The following is a 20,605-nucleotide window of genomic DNA, read 5'->3' as shown; positions in this document are numbered from 1 at the left end:
GTGAGAGGCTAACCACTAGGACAAGGCCTAGGGTCAAAGAGGGAGCAATAAACCAAAACAGAACATGAAAATTGTCAAGAATCAATCTTAATTAAATAAGAACAATGTCCAAGTGGTCTCATATCCATATCATCAACCAATTTCATTTCATAAAGCATTTAGTGCAAAGCATGCAAGTTCAAAGCTCATAGAAGCAAACAGAATGAATCAATCAACATCAACTCAAAAACAATTCAATAAATCCCAAGAAAAATCATGGCTAAACACCATTCATCATAGGACCATCACACCAAAATTCAAGTCATTTGGATAAGTGGAAGCATGTCAAATAAAATCCATAAGGCAAGGCAAGGCAAAACAAGCTCAAAGGAAACACAAATTCATGCATCAACTTCACACAAGCATAAAACAGAATCCAAACATGATATGGACATCAAACCAAAGCCATGGCAAACTTCAAGGTGTCTAGAATACATGTGCAAAATTTCAGGTCCATCCAATAAACATCAAGAATTTCACAAATCATAGAAGTTCATGACTCTCAAAAAGTCCACAAATGGTCAAACAGAAGAGAAATTCTCAAACAAATTGGAAATGCACTCAAAAATTCTACAAAACTTCATACTCAATCCTAACATCCAGAAGTATCATCATACAAAAATTCAGGTCATTTGAAGTTCATATGGCATGGCAAATAAAATCAGCAAATTGGACAAGAAATGGTGTGACACACATTGTTTCACCTATATTCATCATAGCATATCTCCACAACCATAAATGATAAAATCACAAACTCAATGCCAAAATGTCCCTAAGGATCTCTAGTTTACACATGCAAATTTTCAGCTTCATTGGATTAAGCATCATTATTTCACAAAAGGAATGGCAAGCAAGGTGCAAGAAATGACATGCATGAACAAATCCTAGGCTAAACACAATTCCAACCGTGCACAAATCTTGGAAAAATATCCATAAAATAGAAGACATGATAAGGATCATTGTGAAAAAAACCTCACATCAATTGGACAATTATTCATGAAGATATGGATTTTTGAATGTAAGGAAAAAATAAAAAAACAATGGAACAAGGCATGTGAACATGGTAGCATAAAGTGAAAAATGCCAAAGCCTAAAATGAAACTGTCTTGGAGCAGGATTCGAACACATGACGAATTTGAATTGAGCGCCTAAGCTAAACGCCGCGTTTCATTTAATTAAAACGCTGGCCAATCAGAAACCAACACCTGGACCAATACATGGCGGTAAACACAAAATTACATGCAGAGCGCGCAAATGAAGATCTAACATGCTTCTGGAATCAAAACCCTAGCGTGTTCATAGTGTTCTTCATCAAAATTCCAGGCGATGAACAAATGTCTCAGAAATCAACAAACAATACACCAATAGCTTCGTCTTAGCATGCACATCAACAATCTAAGATCCATTTGCCCTAACTCTCACTATCATGCTTGGATCGAGTCAAATAAAGTTTGCACATCAAAATTAAAATCACAATAACTTCCTCGATTCTTGATGAAATGCAACGATTCAAAGCGCAGACTACTCTACAATCAAAGATCTATCAAAAGCCTAGCATAATTTCATGAATCTTGATCATCGAAAACTGACCTTAATTGAAGTGCAGTAGTGGAATCGTGACCTTCGAGCTTTGTAATGCTGAAACAGAAGCTCTACAACTCTTGAATGGATGAATGTATGAAGATCCAATGCTCAGTCTTGCTCGATCTTGCTCAAATCAACAGCTGCCATGGATGATGCTAGCTTCAACAGTTCTTGATTCAGCTTCGAAAATGATGATTCCTAGCTTGCAGAAGATCCAATAGCACTTGTGGATGAGGAATCAATGAAGAAAATAGCAAAGGATTTGAAGAATTTTTCAGAAAAAAGTGAGAGCCAAAATTTGTGAAACTTGGAGAATTGGATCTAGATCTGGTTAGAATGAAATGTTAATCACATTTTCTGTTTTGATTATGCATATATATGTGCTGTTAATCAAGTTTGCTAATCAAGGTTAAGCCAAATGCAAGTGTTTAATGAAAATGCAAGTGTTTGTGCAAAATTGCTAATTCACCTCATGTGCATGGAAATGCTGCTACAGTACACGAGTTGCATGTTAATTCACCTCAAAATGCTATTTAAGACCAAATGCAAGTGATTGGAAGTGTGGAAAATGCTTAATTTTCAAATTGGACTTTTTCCCTCCAAATTCAAATTCAATTCAAGTGAAAAATGCAATATTTTTGTGATGAGAATTAATGAAATGTGATGTATGAATTGGATAGAAGATATCAAAAGAGAAATGTTCCAAAAAGAACCACATGATTTAGCCATTTGGTTCAAAAGTTGTGCAAGCTTGAAGTTCAAATTTCCTTGGCAATGATTTGATCATAATTCTTCAACCACACATGAGAAATGGATGTTCTTGGACTTTTTGGAAAGGTGAGAGCAATATCTTCAACTTTCATGTTGGACAAAAATTCATTTGAAGCTTCTTTGGGCATGTAAACTTGAGGAGAAGACCTTTCCATTTTTGGCAATTTGAAATTACAGGTCACCTGCTATTTTTGGAAACTTTTCATCTGACCTCAAATTCTTCAATGTTGATCTTTGAAATGTCAAATGAGACTTGTATGGACATGAATGAGGCCTCTCTAACCATCTCCCACCTTCAAATCCATGATTTCATGCACAATTGACCATAGTTGACTTTCTAGGGTTTCAGATGAATTGATCATGAACTGATGAGCTTTGATCATCCAATCTTTGGCCAAACCACTTCAAAATGATCCCTAGGTCACATGAACTTGTTGAACCAACCTTAGGGCTTTGCTTCAATAGGAAATGCACTTGCTTGCTTGTACAACTGGATATCCTGACCAGTCTTGACTGATGAACTAATGACTTGGGCAATGGACAATGCAATGCTATGCAGTGGACAATGCTAATGTTAATGACCTAAAATGAAAATGATGTACAAAATGGGAGGTGAAAATTTGAGGTGCTACAGCTGCCCCTATTCAATCAACTGGGGACCCGAACGGATGAGAGCAATGGCTGTCAGACTTTCCGGGTAAACAGGGATTGAATACCAAGAACCGTAGAAATTTGCACAATGCGAGGATCCACCAACGGAAACGTCCACTGGGATCTGATATTTATTACTAGGGATTTTGATTTTTTCAAAGGTACAACCACATCCATACACCGCGAGACGATGAATGGGGATAGAAATCACAACTAGATGCCAACAGACAACTAGGAAAAACTCGACGTTTATCGAAACCAACGGAGAGGTAACCAATCATTAATGAATGATCGGAAGAGATACAACCATACGTCAACGGACGTAATGGGAAAAACTCATCGTTTACCAAAACCAACGGAGAGGTAACTCTACTGGGGACGACCAGGAAAAACTCGACGTTTATCGAAACCAACAGAGAGGTAACTCTACTGGGGACGACCAGGAAAAACTCAACGTTTATCGAAACCAACGGAGAGGTAACCATACATCAACGGATGAATGGGAAGACTCGACCAGACGTCAACGGACGAACGGGAGAAGCTCGACGTTTATCGAAACCAACAGAGAGGTAACCAGACATCAACGGATGAACTGGGAAAGACTCAACCAGACGTCAACGGAAGAAAGGGAGAAGCTCGACGTTTATCGACACCAACGGAGAAGGAGAAGACTCGACCAGACGTCAACGGACGAAAGGGAGAAGCTCGACGTTTATCGACACCAACGGAGAAGGAGAACACTTCACTAAGGAAGAGATACAACAACCGGAAACCGAATAGAACGTCCACCGACGACTCTACTGGGGATTTTGACCGAGAACCAACCAGACATTAACGAATGATTGGGGAATAGGATATACAATCAAACGCCAACGGACGAATGAGAAAAACTCAACGTTTATCGAAACCAACGGAGAGGTGACTCTGTGGAAAGCAACTACACGTCAACGGACGCATAGGCAAAAACTCAACGTTTATCGGAACCAACGGAGAGGTAAATCTTCTGGGGAGAGAAAATATAACTCAACCAAACGTCAACGGACGATCGGGAAAAACTCGACGTTTATCGAAACCAACAGAGAGGTAACTCTGAGGGGAATCAACAGCCATTAACAAATGATCTGTGGGGAATAAGCAACTATACGTCAACGGACGCATAGGAAAAACTCAACGTTTATCGACACCAACGGAGAGGAGAATCTTATTAGGGATGATTCGACTAGACGTTCGCGGGCGACTAGAAAAAACTCAACGTTTATCGACACCAACGGAGAAAGGTGACCTCTAGGGAGGGTATTACGAACATCGAAAGATGATGTTTACCGACATCAAAAGAAGACCAGACACCAACGGATGAATGGGGTAGGACTCGATGTTTACCGACACCGAAATATGGTGTTGACCGACACCAAAGAAATACGACCAGTATCACGAGATGACATCTATACATGTCGGAGCAAGGCAAAACACTTGCTGGGGGTCTCACTGGGGAGAATCAAACTTTCTTTCCATCAACGGATGAGGAAGTAAACCTCTATGGGGGATATCAACCCTGAATGCTGTCAGGAGCAACTGTAGCAAATATGCTGTACAGATGTTGAACAATGATCCGCCTCTGCCGAGGATAAGGTCTGATGGTTAACACATGAATGCATATGTTTGAATTTTTCTATGGCGTAATGCTCCATATTGAATGGGAATGCTACGCGATTTGAGGATGCAATGATTACTACATGCAAAATGATAAACTCTGGCTGGGGAACCAGAGGATCAGATACTCCAACTCTGTGGGGAGACTCTGCTTGAGGAATACTCTGCGGGGAGAGCACTGACTTCTCACTCGTGCTGGAGAAATAACATTGATGCTGGAGAAAGGATAGACTCCACTGGGGACATCCTTCATAGGACCCAATCCACTCGGGGACTCCTCTTGGGGAATAATCAAAGCAACTTTGCTGAGGACTACCCAACGGCGACTGCGCTGAGGAACCATCAATACTACTCCACCGGGGAAAGTAAACAAGGCAACTCGCTGGGGGAGTAACAAATCGACTTTGCTAGGGATAATCAGGCGACTTCACTGGGGAAAGCCAACCAATCCACCAGTAGGATAAACTCTACTTTGGGAAATAAAGGCTACTCCGCTGGGGACGACCCACCCAATCCACAGGTAGGATAGACTCAGCTTGGGGATCCATAGGTAGGATAAACTCTGCTGGAGATAAATTTCTTTGAACCCGCTCCACTCGGGGACTCGCTGAGGGAAATCATCAACACCAACCTCTACTCGGGAGATCTGCTAGGGAAAACAACTCTGTCGGGGAATAACACACCAACTCTGCTGAGGAAGAGCAAAACGCTGGTGGGGAAAGTAATATACCAGACTCTGTGCTGGGAAGAGACATACACAACCCTGCTAGGGATGAGCGCTCACGACCACGCTGGGGATAACAGTACTTCAAACCCGAATGCTGGGGAACAACACTCCACTGACACCTCCGCTGGGGATACCACATCCTTCATACTCAGTGGGGATCTCAACTGGGGAAATATTTGTTGGGAAATAAACCCACTTCCAGGCTTGTTGGGGATAGGCAATCCTTAGATCTGCTGGGGATAGAAGACAATATCCAAAGGCGTCTCTGCAGGGGAACATAGCTCTGACAGCTTCCATACTTGCTTGGGAAATATCTGCTGTGGAAACATCCCTACAGATGACAACCTGCAAAACAGCACAACAAAATGCCCTAGGGTATACATGGACAAGATACGCTCAAGTGTCCTCAACATTCAAAACGATTTTCAAATGTTTTATCTTTCTGCAAGTTATTGTTTAGCCTTCATGTTTTTATATGCAATGTTTATCAAAAATTCGGACGTTTTTGCAAACAAAACGGTAAAATAAAAACAGGAGAGCTATTTATCTGAATAACGACTTTTATTGATTGGAAAATGGGCCTGAAAAGGCGAATACATTGGGAAGCAATTCCTAGAAAGAGGTAATTGCGCACAAAAGGAAAAATCTATCCTAATGGCAATGTGAACACGGCATCCACTATTTCCCAATTCTGTTATAACTCACAGATCATCAGCTTTTCTCCCAACTCCTTGCTTTCTGAGAAGAATGACTGGACCGATCACATCTTTCGAGATGGCAGACGACGAAGCGTGATGAAGTACAGATAATTTGGACTGTAGTCTTCGCTTTAATCCCTCTTTTGGCTGGATCGCCCTTTCGGGTTTTCAATCCACCGGGATACCCATTTTTGCCTAAGCCGCCCTTGCGGGTTTTCGACTTACCGGGTGTACAAATTCTTTTCATTTATATCCCTAATTTTTGCCCGAACCTTTTCTTTCTGTTTTTTGGTTCGCCGGGATGCCCTTTTTTGCCTGGACTATTTTATTCTTTTTGTCCAACGGGTCAATTTACGCGAAGTATTTTTTGACTACATCTGAGTTAACAGGGGACGGGAAATCTTCACCATCCATAGTTGTAAGCATCAAGGCTCCACCGGAGAAGACCTTCTTCACAACATATGGACCTTCGTAATTAGGAGTCCACTTGCCCCTGTTATCTGTACCGGGAGGAAGGATCCTCTTCAAAACTAGATCACCAGTTTGATAGCTCCGAGGACGCACTTTCTGATCAAAGGCTCTCTTCATCCTTCTCTGATACAACTGCCCATGGCACACAGCTGCTAGCCGTCTCTCTTCGATAAGGCTCAACTCATTAAACCTTGTTCGAATCCACTCGTCTTCGTCCAGCTTGACATCTAACAAAACCCTCAGAGAAGGGATCTCCACTTCAACCGGTAGGACTGCTTCCATACCATACACAAGGGAGTAAGGGGTTGCCCCGGTCGACGTACGCACTGAGGTACGGTACCCATGCAAAGCGAAAGGCAGCATCTCATGCCAATCCTTGTACGTTACGACCATCTTCTGCACAATCTTCTTGATATTCTTGTTTGCCGCCTCTACAGCACCATTCATCTTCGGTCTGTAAGGAGAAGAATTGTGATGTTCAATCTTGAAATCTTTACAAAGCTCTTTCATCATCTTGTTATTGAGATTCGAACCATTATCAGTGATGATTCTCTCAGGAACTCCATAACGACAGATGATTTCTTTCTTAATGAACCGGGCAACCACTTGTTTGGTAACATTAGCATAGGAAGCTGCTTCCACCCACTTGGTGAAGTAATCAATCGCAACCAGGATGAAGCGATGTCCATTCGAAGCAGTAGGCTCAATCTTCCCAATCATATCAATGCCCCACATGGCAAATGGCCAAGGTGAATTCATGACATTCAGAGGGCTTGGTGGTACATGCACCTTATCAGCATAGATTTGACACTTATGGCATTTCCGAGCGTACTTGAAACAATCGGATTCCATAGTCATCCAGTAATAACCGGCTCTCAACAACTTCTTCGACATTGCATGACCACCAGCATGGGTACCAAACGAACCTTCATGCACTTCTTGCATCAACATGTCTGCTTCGTGTCTATCCACGCATCTGAGCAAGACAATGTCAAAATTCCTCTTATACAACACATCGTCCTGATTCAAATAAAAGCTTTGAGCTAGCCTTCTCAGGGTTTTCTTGTCATTCTTCGACGCACCTTCAGGACATTCCTGGCTCTTGAGGAAGTTCTTGATATCATAATACCACGGCTTCTCATCAACAACAGACTCGGCTGCAAACACATACGCAGGCCTCTCGAGTCGATTCACCGCAACATGTGGCACATGATTCCACCAATGAACTTTGATCATAGAAGACAAAGTAGCCAAAGCATCAGCCATCTGATTCTCATCCCGAGGAACATGATACAACTTCACCTTCTTGAAGAACGTCAGTATTCTTCTGGTGTAATCTCTGTAGGGAATCAAATGCGGCTGGTTAGTATTCCAATCTCCATTGACCTGATTAATCACTAGAGCGGAATCTCCAAAGATGTCAAGCGTCTTGATCCTCAAATCAATGGCTTCTTCTATCCCCATGATACAAGCCTCATACTCAGCTTCATTGTTGGTGACGTCGAAAGTCAATCTAGCAGAGAAAGGTATATGAGCCCCTTTTGGATTGATCAACACTGCACCAACACCATTACCATTCACATTAACAGCCCCATCAAACATCAATGTCCACTTGTCATCAGGACCCGGTCCTTCCTCGACAAGAGGTTCTTCACAATCTTTCATCTTAGGATACATGATGTCTTCATCAGGGAATTCAAACATCATTGGCTGATAATCATCAATTGGTTGTTCGGCGAGATAGTCTGACAAAATACTACCTTTGATGGCCTTCTGTGACGTGTACTGAATATCATATTCTGTTAATATCATCTGCCAACGGGCAACACGTCCGGTGAGAGCCGGCTTCTCAAAGATGTACTTCACTGGATACATCTTAGAAATCAACAAGGTAGTATGGTTCAACATATACTGCCTCAGTCGGCGAGCAGCCCAGACCAAAGCACAGCAAGTTTTCTCGAGCTGTGAATATTTGATTTCACAGTCGGTAAACTTTTTTCTAAGGTAGTATATGGCATGCTCTTTTCGACCAGACTCGTCATGCTGTCCCAATACACACCCCATCGAGTTCTCAGTCACTGACAGGTACATTATCAACGGTCTCCCAGGAACTGGAGGAATCAGGATTGGAGGTTTCTGTAAATACTCTTTTATCTTGTCAAAAGCTTTCTGACAGTCATCATTCCACCTGATTGCTTGATTCTTTCTTAGCAATTTGAATATCGGTTCACACGTGGCAGTTAGGTGAGATACAAACCTTGCAATGTAGTTCAATCTCCCTAAAAACCCACGAACCTGCTTCTCTGTTTTCGGTTCAGGCATTTCTTGAATAGCTTTGACTTTTGCTGGATCAACCTCAATCCCTTTCTCACTGACAATGAAGCCTAACAGCTTCCCTGATCTCACGCCAAACGTACACTTGTTCGGATTCAGCCTCAGTTTGAACTTTACCATTCTGTCAAACAACTTCTGCAAATTTACCAGGTGCTCCTCTTCCGTCTGCGACTTCGCAATCATATCATCCACGTAAACTTCAATCTCTTTGTGCATCATGTCATGAAAGAGAGTCGTCATAGCCCTCTGATAGGTAGCACCGGCATTCTTCAGCCCAAATGGCATCACCTTATAGCAGAACGTGCCCCAGGTGTAATGAATGTCGTCTTTTCCATGTCCTCTGGCGCCATCTTAATCTGATTATATCCAGAGAAACCATCCATGAAAGAGAATACCGAGGATTGAGTCGTATTATCAACCAATACATCAATGTGATGTAATGGGGAATCATCTTTCGGACTTGCTCTATTCAGATCCCGGTAATCGACACACATTCTGACTTTGCCATCCTTCTTCGGCACAGGAACGATGTTGGCCACCCACGGGGGATAAGTCGTCACTGACAAGAAACCAGCATCGAACTGCTTCTGAACCTCTTCCTTGATTTTAACTGCCATATCAGGACTCGTTCTATGAAGCTTCTGCTTGACCGAAGGACAATCTTCTCTGAGAGGTAACCTATGCACCACAATATTAGTATCCAGCCCAGGCATATCTTGATAAGACCAGGCGAATATCTCTACGTACTCTCTCAACATCTCAATCAATCTGCTTTTGACCTCTGTCTTCAAAGCAGCCCCGATCTTGATATCTCTTCTGGCGTCCTCAGTACCAAGATTAACAATCTCCAACTCCTCCTGATGAGGTTGGATGACCCTTTCCTCCTGCTTCAGCAGTCTAACCAATTCTTTAGGGAGTTCACTGTCTTCCTCACTCTCCTCTTCAGCTTGGTAGATGGGATTATTGAAATCATACTGAGCCATAACAGAACTGTTCATAGTAGATGCCGTGAGATCACTTCTGCATGTTTTAATGCTTTGTTTTAGAAAAAGAGTTCAATAAAGTCACAAAAACAAAAACATTGCCATTTTTTTTTTTGAAAAATGAAAACAAAAATAGAAAGACAGGGATCACAAAATCGTTTGCAAAACGTCCTTTATTCATGATAACCATTGAAAACATGCTGAGGCCCTACAATGAACCACTACGTCTTGGGCAGAACGTAGGGTTTTGTGCAGAATGAAAAACAAAAGAAAATTACTCTGTTTGAAGAGTAACTTGGACTATATCCTCTGCTGTCCAATTGCTGATCACTTCCCCTGGTGCACGCGGGCGGACCCAGTTGTCGAGATCATAATCACTGTCACCATCTTCACTACTGGCCACAAAGACTTCACCGTGATTCATCAGCCCAGCGCTGGTAAAGGTACTCGGACCTGCTTGACCACCTTGCTCCGCTTGCAAAGGTTGATAGCCAATACCGAATTTATCCTCTTTGACCGGCAAATCCACCATCTTGCCCCATCCTTCAGCTTTGCCAGAGTCAACAACCTCCTTAGCCTGCCTGTACGAAGCAATCGAAGCACCTGGCTTTCTCTGATCAGCAAACGCCACCCTCTCGAGAGCAACAGTCTCAAACGCCTGGCATAAGGTTTTGTGGATCTCGCCATCCACCTCGACATATTTGAACGAGGATAGGTGACTCACCAGAATATCTTCTTCGCCACACACGGTCACAATCTGACCGTTCCAGACATACTTGAGCTTCTGGTGAAGAGTCGACGAGACTGCCCCTGCTGCATGGATCCACGGACGCCCCAACAAACAACTGTAGGCAGGCTGAATGTCCATAACGTAGAAGATGATGTCAAACACCTCCGGAGCTATCTTCACAGGCAAGGTAACTTCACCAAACACAGAATGTTTGGATCCGTCGAATGCACGAACTATCAGGTCACTAGGAGTAAGCACAACCCCTTCAACAGATATCTTCTTCAAAATTTGCTTGGGCAGCACATTCAGCGACGAGCCGGTGTCGACCAACACGTGAGATAAAACTGCACCCTTACATTCCATAGTGATATGCAAGGCCTTATTATGATTACGACCTTCAGGCGTCAAGTCTAGGTCAGTGAATCCCAAACCATGCCTGGTGCTCACGTTGGCAATCACCCCCTCCAGTTGGTTAACGGAAATCTCTTGAGGTACATACGCCATATTCAGCATCTTCGACAAGGCGTTATGATGTGCCTCAGAGCATAGCAGCAAAGAAAGAATCGAAATCTTGGACGGAGTCTGATTAAGCTGATCTACAATCTTGTAGTCACTTTTCTTTATGATTTTCATGAACTCCTCCACGTCCTTCTCGAACGAACCCTCAGGCACCTCCTTCTGAGCCGGTTCCTCATCAACAACAGCCTGTTTGCCCTTGGACTTGGCAGAAGCCTCAGCATTGGCATCCCTCAACGGTTGGGGAGCCAACAAACGTCCACTACGAGTAAAACCTCCTGGACCACCGACATTGTCCACAACGGGACTCACAACCACAGGAGTTTTGATTGGTGCACTGATTGTCACAGGCGCTTGATTCGATGGCTTGACCCGATTCTCAGCCCTTCTGTTGCTACGGTAGGCATTATCATATTTCCAGGGAACAACCTGGCTGTCAACAGCCCTTCTGACCGGAGCGACGATGGTTGTCGGATTACTGGCAGTTACTGGTGCAGAAATGGTAACTGGATTACCACTGGTTGTAGGCGCACTAACCCTCTGACCACGTCCTTCAGACGGTTTGAAGAAGATAGTGACAGTGGAAAATACCCCACGATCTCTATTTTCAGCCCGAACAAACTGTACATAGCCCTCGTCTATCAACCTCTGAATACCGGCCCTTAACTGGTCACAACCATCTTCAGATTCAGCACAAGCGACACAGTTCTCATCACAGCCCGGGTAAACACCCTCATTCAGCAAACGGCCTTTGACAACAAGCAAAGAAGTCTGAACATCATCAACACTAACAACCAAGTCTTCAGCCTCAGCCCCTTCAATACTGTTAACCCGGTGAGCACCATGCGGCGGCATAGGGTTGTTTACAACATTAGGTACAAGAGCGAAATTGATAGTCTTGGCATCAATCAAGTCCTGGACTTTATGATGAAAAGCCCTGCAGTTCTCTATATGGTGTCCCGGCGCACCAGAATGAAAGTCACAACGCACGTTGGCATCATACCCAGGTGGTATTTTTGTCAACGGCGCCATAGTCCTCAGTTCCACAAACCCAAATCTGAGTAACTCAGGCAATAACTCAGCGTAGGTCATTGGCAAGGGATCGAAACGTCTATCAGGCATCCTCTGCCTCGGCTGATACGGACGTTGTTGCTGTTGTTATTGTGGCATTTGTTGTTGAACCCTTGGTTGTTGCGGTTGTTGACGTTGTTAAGGTGCAGGAATTGTCACTGCAGCAACCTGACGGTACTGATTTCTGTTCTGATTTCTGCGATGTTGAACAACATTAGTCTCACCCTCTCTCCGGCGAGGTGCCCCAGCAAAAGGTTTCTTGGACGATGAGGAACCAGCATTTTGGATCTTGCCAGCCTTGATCAAGCTCTCCGTCCTCTCCCCACAAATAACCACATCCGAAAAACTACCGAATGGGTAGCTTCCCATCCGGTCCATAAAAACACCTTGAAGTGTGCCAATAAACATATCAGTTAACTCCCTTTCCAGCATAGGGGGTTGAACTCTCGCAGCCAATTCACGCCACCTCTGGGCGTACTCCTTGAAACTTTCACCGGATTTCTGACAAAGACTCTGCAGCTGAGTCCGGCTCGGTGCCATATCCATGTTATGTTTATATTGCCTCAAGAAGGCCTCGCCCAGATCTCTCCAGCATCGGATCGAATCTCTCTTCAATTCCATGTACCAGTCCAAAGAAGCCCCAGATAGACTATCTTGGAAAAAGTACATCCACATCTTTTCATCATCGGTGTAAGCAGAGATTTTTCGATAATAAGCCTGCACGTGGGTGCGAGGGCAAGAAGTACCATTATACTTGTCAAAAGAGGGCGCTTTGAATTTGTAGGGAATCCTCAATCCCTCTACCAGACCCATGTTTGTAACATCAAAACCCAGGGAATTCTGACATTCCATGGCTCTTATCTTCTCAGCAAGGGCGTCAACTTTCCGATCCCTATCCTCAACCCTTCCAGCCACTTCATCGTCTTCACTCAGCAGCGTGAACATGTCCTCTTGTCTATCGACAATAGGAGCTGGATGACGAACCGGAGCCCGGGTAGCTCTGACATTGACAGTCTCTGCAGCAAGAGGTTGTCCATTAATTCTTATCCCCCTCAACTCATCCCCGACGGCATAGTCGTTAGCGGGAGCAGCAACATTAACGTTCTCATGAGCAGGTGCAACAACAGGCGAAGCACGATTGGACGTCTGAATCACGGTCTCTTGTCTCTGAACCAAGGTGAAATTCTGGTGTAGTCAGAATTCAGATGTTCTACTCCAAGTCATGACATCTGATCTAACATTGTAACTAATACAGCAAGATAGTTATTAACCCTTGTACTAATATGCATACGTTCACAGATGTCACGACATCTCATTCTATGTCACCCTAGAATGGATGAACACCTGGTTCTGTGCATCAGGAAGAAAGACTCAACAGAGATCAATCCTAGCACTCACTTCTGTTGTTTTCTTCCACAGTTATCAGCATGATGTCTTACTGTTGATTTTGGACATCATCTGTTACCTTGTTCCTGTGTGTTTGTCTTTTACTTGTATTTCCTGAATTAAAGGTTGAACACTTTAATCTAATTTCCACTTATTAGATTGCTAACAACTCGGTTATTTGTTAGGTTCATTAATTGTAGGTTAGTAGTTGGTTTCCTGGATTTTAGCTCAGCTGTTGAATCCCTGAAGAATAGCCTGAGAAAAATACCTAAACAGAAAAACCAATCATCCTACACTTTTAGCACATGCTGTTGAGAATGAATGTCACAACATTCAGTTCGACAGTCAGAACATATGTTGATTCTGTTATGTTCCTGGAACCATGCTGTGCTAAGTTTGCAGTACTGTAAAAGACCAACTAGTCTCTACTTCAGTATCAACCATCAGTATCAACTGTCCAAACATCCAGTTTAACAGTTTCACGATGATCCTTCGGCCAGGTCTGTTATCCTGGAAGAGAACAGACTTAAATAAATACTGAACTAAACCTAACCTGATTATTGTTCAGTATACACTGTCACTGATGAATGTTACAACATTCTGATTGACATTTAAACAGAAGGTTATATACCAGTTCTGTTATCATCTTGGTAAACTGACTGGAATACCAGCTGAGTTATGACAGTAACAAAAACACATGCAGAAGGAAAACAAACACAGGAAATTGTTAACCCAGTTCAGTCCAACATGACCTACATCTGGGGGCTACCAAGCCAGGAAGAAGATCCACTATTAGTAGTATCAATTCAGAGTTAAACTCACCCGTTTACAACTCATCACTTAATCCCTACCCAATGCAATCTATACCTAGGAACTCCTAGATAGAAACCTCCAGTTTCCATTCCTATCACTACAAATACAATGTAATGTTAACACACCTTGAACTTGCTTCACAGCTTCATTCAAGAACAAAATCACTCTTGCCTACAGGCTTTGAGTTACAAACACTCTCAGCTTTGACCACTGAGAAACACATGGTAACCTTCCCACAGATTGGGAGGTTTACCTCACACACACCCCTAAAACTTCATTCTAAGAGGCTTACAAAAACTAGGTTACAATTAGCTATTTATAACCTAATCACCCAACTGGATTTGGGCCTTCAGAAATCGCAGCAGACTTGTTCTTTGCTGTTACAACTTCAACAGAAAAATTCTGCTACAAACAAGGTCTTCAATCCTAAAATCTCTCCATATATATCTCCTTACTTTGAGCCTATATATCTTCTGATTGAGTCTTCAAGACCTCCACATGGGAGTTAGGATATTCACCAAATATCCTTGCTAATCCCAGAATATATACTGAATTACTTAATTCAGTTTTCTACACATGTACGATGTCACAGACCTGATGTCGTGACATCGTACAAGACATATTGGTCCAGATGTTGAATTTCTTCAACCCAACATATTAAAACAACAGAGGTGATTACATTATTTGTTTTACTAAAATTAATGCCAACCCTAAGGTATTAACAATCTCCCCCTTTGGCAAATTTTAGCTAAAACAAATAAGCCTCTGTCATTCTCTCCACCACCACAAACACCAAGGTTGGTGTACATTGTAACACCCCGAATTCAATTAATTAGTTAATTTGAATTATTTAGATTTTTATTTGATTAATTGATGTTTTAAATTAATTATTGTGTGATTGTGGGGGTAAGTATCCTTGAAGTAGAGGTATAGGGAGAGTAAGAGTTTTTCATACTTTTTAGAAATTAATGGAGTTTTAACTAATTATTAGAATATATAGTATTTTTATTTGAGTAAGAAAAAAAATAGAATTATGAGGTGAATAATTAGTTATAACATAGGTGATAGAAAAATAAGGAATATCAGATTTATTAATAAAATAATAAGAAAATAAAACATGTAGAAGAATTGAGGGCAAAGTTGGAATTAGGGAAAATATGTAGGATAAGAAGGGAAAAACCTAATTAGAAGGAAAGAGGTTTTTGGAATAAAATAGGATTTGGAAGAACCTAAAAGAGGGAGTACGTATTTTTGGAGAGGCGGAGCAAAAGAGGCAAAAAGGGAGAGTTAGGATTTGAGAGAAGAATTTCTTAGAAGCTGTTGTCGTTTTGCTGGAAAATCAAGGTAAGGGGGAGGAATTATTCATATATGGGTACTAAATCATGGAATGATAAGAGAGGTTCCCTTCACCTCCAATAAGGATGGTGATGTTGATAAATTCTATGTTTTTAGGAGAGATTGATGTTTTACTGATTTTAATTGTGTTAATTTTGTGTGAATTGATGTCTATAATTTGATATTGAAATTGTACCGTAGCTTTATTATATATGTTTATATGCATCGCTTGTATACATTGTATTATCACTTTTATCAATTTACGGTGTCGTATCGTTCCTATATAATATGTGCCAATTATATATATACAAAGATATAGTTTGATTAATATATATTATGTTTCGGAATATTATTGAATTACTATGGCGATAACTTTTCCCATCCTATACTGTAGCTATAGTAAACATCGCGGTGGCTGTTGCGGCATATACAAGTGGTTACTTGTTTTCATGTTAATATAATATGTTTTAATAATATGTTTTATTAATATAATAGGTTCATTAGCGTAACATATGTACATCGCGGTGGCTGTTACGGCATATACAAGTGGTTACTTGTTTTCATGTTAATATACTATGGTTTATTAATATGTTTTACTAATATAATATGTTGATTAGCATAATATATCATCATCAGTATAATGTCTCTTATTAATATAATATGTTCATTAGCATCACATATTTTATTAATATAATATTAATAACCATAATAATAATAATAGTAATAATATTGAATTAATATTATTATTATAATATGCTTTTGGAGTTCTGAGTTCGAGAAAAATAATTGGATTATTTAGCCAACTTAAATTATTTTCAATTTTGTTGGAGTTCCCGTAGAGTTGTTAGAGTTACCGATTGAGTCCATAAGAGTTATCTTTATGTGCAACAGTTGTCGGTAGAATAATTTTGAGATTTTAGAGTTGTTTTAGAGTTTCTTGAGAATTCTATCAAGTCATAATTTTGGATGATAATTTTGGGTGATTATTTTGGTGATAATTTGTGACATTTTATACTGCTGAAATTCATACGTCATGGTGTACGGACTTCGGTCCAGTTTTGGTGAGCCTTGATCCTATGGTGGGGATCGAGTGCGAGTAGCTAATTCTATTGAGGAATTAGTGAAGCGTTGCCTATGATGATGGTAGCGATTTTGTGTGCTCCGATTCCAAGAGGGGATCGATCCTATGGTGGGGATCATGGAGTGAAATGAACCTGAATGTTCATAATTTGGTAGCACATGCATATTGAGTCAGTTGTCAAGTACATATGCATTGTGTTGCATTTGGTGATTATTATTTTTGTATTATGATGTGTGGATGAGGATACTTGATATGTTGATGATTGTTGTAATTAGTGTGTGATATTGTTAGTTAATCTTTGTTTTTTTTTTCACTGCTAATTATTGAAGTGTATTCTAACCCCCTTTCTGTTTGAATGTTGTCCTTACATGGACCTCATGCAGATATTCAGAAGTAACTTTGACTGAAGTAAGTGGAAGGATAACTCTTGAAGTGACCTACATAGTTTATCTATTTATTTAGTGGTTCCTGCTCTAATCATGTAACATCGGGTTGGGATAAACGCTTGATTTGAATTTTTGTATCATTGTTGTCGATGTTACAAACTTTTTGTGTTTTGGAAATTATAAGTTATTTTAATTTTATTGATAGACTCTTTTGATTATGCTACTAAGTTGAAATTCATGAGACTTAATGTCTTGAGTTACAATATTATTTTTGTATGTTTATTAGTGATTCCGCTGCGATGATACCGTAAATTCTTGGGTGAGCATGCGAGGACAGGTACTGAATGTCTTATTATACAAGTACTTGACCCAAATCAGATGTGTTGGATGTCGTGTAACATCCCAAGTACAAATCAGATGTGTTGGATGTCGTGTAACATCCCAGGTATAAATATGTGCATTTGAATTTATTTCTGTGGCAACCCATGTTCCATAGCAGGTTATGTGTTTTATGTGTGTGACACCCGTATGGTTGTGTTTTCTAATTAAAATATCATATTATCGTTTGGGGTATAGAAGGGTATTACATACATGGGGAAGAAGAGGTACACGGATCAGTTGTACCAGAACCCTTCCCCTCAACAGGAGAGCTTCCGGAAGAATATGTAATACTGAGTACATAGATAATGTAACTTAGATCACAAGACACAACTGTCCTCTTAACTCAGATCACAAGACACAAGTGATATATCCAGTTGGTGGATTTTGTGCCTGACACCAACTTCTGTTTGCTACCACAATTAGCTTGCTTCTGATACATTCTCAACCCCAGGACTGTATTTCTCTCCCCCTTTTTAGCTAAACATTTGTAAAGGCACCCCTCACAAAACCAGATCCAGGCGCAGCTTGCCCAAACCTTAACATACCCCATGATTCTGAGGAAATTGAGTGTTTCTCTTGTGAGAAGAAGAGGTCTATTACATCCTTTAAATAGTCCAGCCCGTGCTTAGGAATTAACGGTAGGAATTAATGCTTGGTCAAGATTCATTAATGTTTGCTGAGAAACAGTCAGGGAATCACCAACAAAATCTCAGACTATCTTTGAATACCTTTTATAGCTCTTGATTGTTTCTTTTTCAAAACAGCAGTTCCAGTGCATGGAGACTATTCCATATATGCAGTCAGACACGTTGCACGCGATGTCTTAACATTCCACGCGGCTTTTCCTGCATTCTGCCAGTATTCAACATTTCCCAAGGTTCCTGTCATACCTCCAGTAGAGACTTTGTAAGAACAAAAATTGTTCTACAACAGATTCCATGATTTTGATGATAACAAAGGATGAAACCAAAAATGGCACCCTAACGAAAAGTTTCTAAGTGTGCAGGGTTCTAAGGAAAGAAGGAAGAAATCATCAGATACATAATCATATCAGATACAAATTATCAGAAGACCAGAAGCATCTGAAGTAGAAACACGTTCAAAAAAAGTCTAACTCTGAGCAAAACAGCAATATATCAGAAGCATCTGAACAAGAAGTACGCTCTAGAAGTTCTGACTCTGAACAACGGTATGTCAAAATCCAGAAGTTCTCAACGCTATCTGAAGAAACCATCAGAACTCAAAAGAGATCAACATCAGAAGTTAGATAGCAAGATTCCAAGATCTCCAGAAACACGAAGACTCTGATTATGGAATTGCTAAATAAGGAAGAGTAACGTTAACTTCAAATAAAGTTATGGAAATGGATTTCCTAATACAGAAAGAGACGTTAACTCCAAAAATACAAATGAAAAGGAACTATTTTTGGAAAGTAGTCATTCAAGAAGAGAAAGTTGCTTTGGCAACAAGCAACATAAGTTATGGCACTAATTATTATTCAAGAGGTATTATCTGCTATGATTTTTCAACTGATCCTTCTCTTCTATATAAAGGACTGCAAATCAACATTGAGACACACAAGTACAACATCACAAGATTTTACTGAAACATCAACACACATAAAAACGTTTTATTCTCTCAATCTTCACGAAGCTTTTGCTTAGTACGTGAAACACTTTGTTCTTACTGTTGTAATATTTGCTTATCTTAGAAGCACTCTAGATTACATAAGTTTTTATCTTTGTTGTATTTCCTCAAGTGACTCTGTGCAGTCTGTATACTTGAGAGGACTAAGAGATCCTTCTCTTAGACGTTGTTTGTAATCAATCTTTCAAGATTAGTGGATTAAGTCCTTGTTGAAGGCGAAATCACCTTGGCCGGGTGGACTGGAGTAGCTTTGTGTTATAAGCGAACCAGTATAAAAATCCTTGTGTGATTTTCATTTTGAAAAAGCTCTTATTTTCCAAACAATTCAAACCCCCCTTTCTTGTTTTTCTCACCTTCAATTGGTATCAGAGCTCCGGCTCTGTTATTGATTTTCTAATCAAACACTTAACAGTGTAGAGAGATCCAGAACGAGAAAAACTATGGCCCACACAAATGAAAAGGATAGTTACAATGCTAAGCCTCCTGTCTTTGATGGAGAGAAATTCGATTACTGGAAAGATAGAATCGAAAGTTTCTTTCTAGGCTATGATGCTGATCTCTGGGACATTGTCACAGATGGATACAAACCTCCTGTCACAGAGGATGGAGCTGAAGTTCCCAGAAGTAAGATGTCAGATGATCAGAAGCGAGTTTTCAAAAATCATCACAAGGCCAGAACCATACTCCTCAATGCTATATCTTACAACGAGTATGAAAAGATCACCAACAGAGAAACAGCCAAGGACATACTTGACTCTCTGAGGATGACTCATGAAGGAAACTCTCAGGTCAAAGAGACAAAGGCTCTGGCGCTTATCCAGAAATATGAAGCTTTCAAAATGGAAGATGATGAAGCTATAGAGGCAATGTTCTCTAGATTCCAAACTCTGATTGCAGGTCTCAAGGTTCTAGACAAAGGATACACAACTGCAGACCATGTCAAAAAGATTGTCAGAAGCTTGCCAAAGAAGTGGAGACCCATGGTCACTGCTCTGAAGCTGTCTAAGGATCTGAACAATATCAGTCTTGAAGAGCTTGTCAGTTCTCTCAGAAGCCATGAGATAGAACTAGAGGAAGATGAACCTCAGAAGAAGAACAAGTCTGTAGCATTAAAGTCCAGATCTGAAAGACGCAAATCTGACAGAACCAAAGCCTTCCAGGCAGAAACTGAAGATGCTGATGACTCTGAACCAGAAGATTCTGATGATGAAGAAGAATTGTCCCTCCTGACCAGAAGAGTTAAACAACTCTGGAAAAAGAGGAACAACAACTTCAGAAGACCAAGACCCAGAGGGGATCGATCAGAATCAACCTCAAAAGGTAAAACTAACAAAGATATTACTTGTTATGA

Source organism: Lathyrus oleraceus, chromosome 5 (assembly GCF_024323335.1).
Source record: "Lathyrus oleraceus cultivar Zhongwan6 chromosome 5, CAAS_Psat_ZW6_1.0, whole genome shotgun sequence".
Taxonomy (NCBI): domain Eukaryota; kingdom Viridiplantae; phylum Streptophyta; class Magnoliopsida; order Fabales; family Fabaceae; genus Lathyrus; species Lathyrus oleraceus.
Note: the sequence above shows the minus strand (reverse complement) of the source record.